Raw genomic sequence first — 5,450 nt, forward strand, 5'->3', positions numbered from 1 at the left:
GATACACACACAGTTGATGCATAGACCCACGTATTCATTGTGCATGAGTACTCATACATGACTGATATGCACCTGCAAGCATACATACACCATAGCTAACAGACACATACATACCAATGAGCTGATGTCATCAGCTCTCATCCACACACCATTTTACACACACACCCTCCACTCTCATACATTTGGTATACACACATCTTTGCCAACCATGTTTTTGTTGGCCTGCAAGTCTCTCCAAAGATCAGCCAGACACCAAGGCACTACTGGCTTCTTGCCCAGCCATTTTGGTCCAAGTAATTTTCTTTTCTAATGCATCTGGTGTTGCTGATATGTTGAGCTCACTTCTAACAATATCATGTGATCTACCTTGACCAATAGCAGCCCAGTTTCTGGTAGCCATCTTGGACTCCCTGTGTCTTTCCATTTGGTTAACTGAGCCTGAAAGAGCTTGTAAGAAGCCTATGAAACATTAAGCAGCATGGGGCTGAATCAAACTGTTTCAAATAATATTTATAGTATTTTTACACTTATTGTCAGGAACCTTATTTTTTGACCCTGCTTCAGCTGCACCATTTGCACCATGTGGTTCATGGTAAAAGTAGCAATAAAAGATTTCTGTAAAGCTCCACCCACTTCCCTTGATGCCCTAAGCACATGTTTATTTTAATACCGATTAATCCAAACCTGAAACTGAAGAGCATTATGTATTGTGATGAGGATCTAACATGATGATTTAATGGAAGCCAGGTGGTCAAAAGGTTGTAGCAGTGATGGGTGATATTTCTAGCTACATTTTTATATAATAAGCCAATGTCATTGTCAATGTGTGCCAACATACATTATGTTTGCATAATTTATTCCATATGCAAATAAACCCCATCATTTTTGACAAGTGCTAAGCTTTTTAACATTTACTTCATTACTGCAATACTCTTCTCAAAATACTTGAATGTGAATGTTGGAGAACATGTAAGATGTTGCCTAGAAGAAAATCATTTCAGCCTCTATTCGTTTTCTGCATACTCTAAAACTTCATTCATAGTCATCTATCAACTATAATATGCAGTTGATGATACTGGTGTATTTCATCAATCAGACAGTCCATAAAGAATCTCAAAATTCAGCTTATCAGAGTCAGACACTTGTTGAGCACTCACAAGAGTCTTAGACTACAACCACCTATTTGTATAACCATCCATCTTTCAACAGTATTTCTAAAAGTCAAATCTTGGACCACTTTGTGTATCTTGGAAAAATCATTTCTAGCAACACAGCATTGATCGAGAAATGTAATAACAGAATCAAACCAGATGCCTTTTTTTGTGTGGATGTGCCTTCTCAAACCAGAACCTTAGCCTTTTTTTTTTACAAAAAACACTAGTGACCAAACTGTTTGTATTTTAACTCAATTATGTATTTCAAAATGTGGAAGCAAATCAGAACACTGGAAGCCATTCACATTTACTGTCTTGGAATCACTTGGAAGAACAAAATTCCTCATAGTGAAATTCTTAGGCATGGTCAATTAATCAGGAGTGTTCGTGAAGTGCATTCTCCATTAGGTTGGGCTTGTAATCTATAAAGAGGAATACCAACTGCCAACTTACCATTCTGTGGTGAGCTAACTGGGAACTCTCTTCAATGTGATAGTCATATATCTATGTTTATATATAAGTGTGTGCTATGGTATGGCTATTTTTATTGTTATTTAGCCCAGGTCAGCATGATTGAGCACCTCTAATCAAAGGCATTCCTGCTATGACTATATTGTTTTTCATTCAAACAATGTAACAGAATTATTATCCAATGTGCCTTTACATTTTTTTTAAAGACATGAGGGGGTAATTCTAAGGAGATTTGGCAGTTCTTTCTACCAGTGACCTCATTGAAACTCTTCCACCAGATCCTGTGGTGTTACATAGTATGTTGTGATAGTTTGTATGTGTGTGGATGGATGTGTGTGTATGTATGTAAAGGTGTACATTACCAATTTCTGAAACTTTAGGACATATTTCACTATGTACATGTTTGTATGCATTATCCATCTAGCTTCTTTTTAACCCTGACCCTATAATAGGACTAAGAGTTCATGTGTTCAAATCTGCTAATAGCATTGCATTTGGATTATAGATAGAAAACTTCATTGTACAGTCTAACTGTTGAGAATAACTACAATATCATCTGGAAATGTTATCTGTCTGTCTGTCTAGGAAAAACAACAAAAGTCAAAAGACATACACAGTACCTATATTAGATTGACGCTGAAAGAAAATAAGATCAAAATAGAGGTGGGGGTGATGTTTCAAGCAATGGCACGTTGTCAGAAAGAGGAAAGAGTAAAAAGCCCAAAATATCAGATGTCATTATACACCACTGGTCACAGTGTGCTTCTTTGTATTGTTGTAGCCTTCAAATGATGCCACCCCTCTGGCTAGGCAGGCAGGCCCACATCTTCATTGAACAGGATGCCAGTTCATCACAGAGTTACCCATTATTCCAGACTGGACTGGAATAATGTGAATATATATATATATATATATATATATATATATATATATATATATATATATATATATATATACATACATATATAGAATAAAGAATATGAGGGGTTTAGTTCACTGGTGATCTAAACAAATAGGTATACTGAGTAAGTGCTATAACTGGTCATCTGTTAAGTTCCAAGTTCCATAGTTATATATGAGTGAATAGACAAATGAAAGAAGGGCACTCAACGCATTTATTGTGAGTTACATATATAGATCAAAACAGTTTGATTCAGACTCCTTGGCACTCTGAATTTCAAGCATATGGCTGATCTTTGGCCATTGAGATCAGACCCCAATGGCTGAAGACTAGCCATATGCTTGAAACTTAGAGTATGAAGGAGTCTGAATCAAACTATTTAGATCTGTATTATACATACATACATTTCAAATTTTTTACATATATATGTGTGTGTATGCGCGCGCGCGTGTGTATGTGTATATATATATAACTTAACAAAGACTAAAGTCCCAGCAAGCAAGAAAACTGACAGAACCCTACCTTACTCAGGTAGGTGGCCCTGTTTGATTTTTAGGAAAGGTGTAGGCAGGAACTCCAATATGGTATACCCAGAGGTGAAATGGATTAATAGGAAAGTTATCAGAAAAGATAGTTTTCATATGTGGAAGATGCACAGGATCCATAAAAATTTTAGAGACTCAGGAAATTGATTCTCTCAAATGCCTTGGTGACTCATTAGAGGTAGTAGCTAATTTCTGCTACCTAGGGGACCAAATTAGTGGGGGAGAATGCATGGAGAGTGTGATAGCTAGAATAAGAATAGGATGGAGGAAATTCAAAGAGTTGCTACCTCTGTTGGCCACGAAAGGTTTCTCTCTCCAAGTAAAAGGAAGACTGTATGATGCATGTATACAGACAGCAATTCTACATGGTAGTGAGACATGGACTCTGAATGCTGAGGACATGCGAAGGTTAGAAAGTAATGAGGCCAGTATGCTCCGCTGGATGTGTAATATAAGTGTACATTGAGTGCTAGTGTTTTGAGAAAGGAGTTAGGCATGAGGAATTAGTTGCTGTGTGCAAGAGAGAAGACTGCACTGGTTTGGTCATGTGATGCAGATGGATGCTGACTGCTCCATAAAGAAGTGCTAATCTCTCAAAGTAGATGGAAGACATGGAAGTGGGAGACCCAGGAAGATAGGGATGAAGTACTGAAGAATGATCTCAGGACACTGAACCTTGCAGGCAAGATGTCAAAGGACCAAGTTGCCTGGTGCCTTGTTGTAGTCATGGTAGTGTCACATTAAAGCACCCATGTGGCATCACATAAAAACACCCATGTAGTACCACATAAAAGCACCTAGCACACTCTGTATAGTGGTTAGCATTAGGAAGGGCATTCAGCTGTAGAAACCATGCTAAACCTGACTCGCCAGCTTGCCAGCTGTGGTCAAACCATCCAAACCATGCCAGCATGGGCAGTGAAGACAGTGATGATGATGATGTGTGTGTGTGCAACAGAGTATTAGTGTATTGAGAGAGAGAAGTTAAGCATAAAGAAGAATTAGATGCAGTGTGCAAGAGAGGAGACTATGCTAGTTTGATCATGTGATGTGGATGGATGAGGACAGTTACATAAAGAAGTGCTAATCACCTAAAGTGGAGGGAAGTTGTGAAAGAGGGAGACCCAGGAAGACATGGGATGAAATATTGAAAGCTGATTTCAAAATATTGAATGTTACAAAGGAGATGACAAAGGACCGAGATATGTGGCACATTGCTGTACTCAAGAAGACTTGCCCACCACAAAAGAATTGAGACCCTAAAGACAAGGTGATATGTAAAAAGCATTGGTGTGGGTGCTGGTGCCATGTAAAAAGCACCCAGCACTCTGTGTGGAGTGGTTGGCATTAGGAAGGACATTAAGCTGTAGAAACCAAGCTAAAACAGACTATGGAACCTGGTGAAGCTCCTGGGCTAGCCAGTTCCTGTCACGCTATCCAATTCATGCAAGCATGATGATAATACATTTTATATATAGTGAAGGCAAAAAGACAACACACGAGGGACCAACCAGAGTCTCAATGTTTCAGATACTAATTCTTCAACTGAGGAAAAGTAAAAAATTCAAAAGATGAAAAATGGTTGAGAAGAGAAAAAGAAAGCAACCAAAGGGTTAAGGGTTAAGTGGGAATGCAATTCTATAGGGAGAGTTCAGGAGGGAAGAAAGGAACAGAGATGTATGTGTGTGAGTGTTAGTGTGTGTGTATGCACGCATAGGAGTGTATTCATGCTTCGAAATGAACATAAGGGTAGGGGCTTGTGTAAGTGGTTTTGTGGTGTATGTATGTGTGCAAGTACAAAAGTATAGTGGGTTAATTGGGTTAGTGTGTGAGATAAAAGGGGTAGTGAGAGGAACGTAGGTGGGAGTAATAGAACTGTATTCAGTGGTATGGGTGTGTGTGTGTGTTTATACTTTATTTAAAAGCAGCAGAAATATAAATAAAGCATATCATTACTCTACCTCTGGTATTTAAGTACTCTTTTTTCCACCTTGTTCCACATTTATGTGCTCGGCAGATGTTCAGGTGCAATAAACACTGTAAACAAACAGGAAATAACTTCTATATCATTCCAGGGAGAAAAACTAGAGGTAGTCGATAGCTTCCGCTATCTGGGTGACCAAGTTAGTAGTGGGGGTGGGTGTGCTGAAAGTGTAACTGCTAGAATAAGAATAGCCTGGGCCAAGTTTAGAGAGCTCTTACCTCTGCAGGCGACAAAGGGACTGTCACTCAGAGTAAAAGGCAGACTGTATGACGCATGTGTACGAACAGCCATGCTACATGGCAGTGAAACATGGGCTGTGACTGCTGAGGACATGCGTAAGCTCGCAAGGAATGAAGCCAGTATGCTCCGCTAGATGTGTAATGTAAATGTGCATA

Source organism: Octopus bimaculoides, chromosome 3, assembly GCF_001194135.2.
Source record: "Octopus bimaculoides isolate UCB-OBI-ISO-001 chromosome 3, ASM119413v2, whole genome shotgun sequence".
Lineage (NCBI taxonomy): Eukaryota > Metazoa > Mollusca > Cephalopoda > Octopoda > Octopodidae > Octopus > Octopus bimaculoides.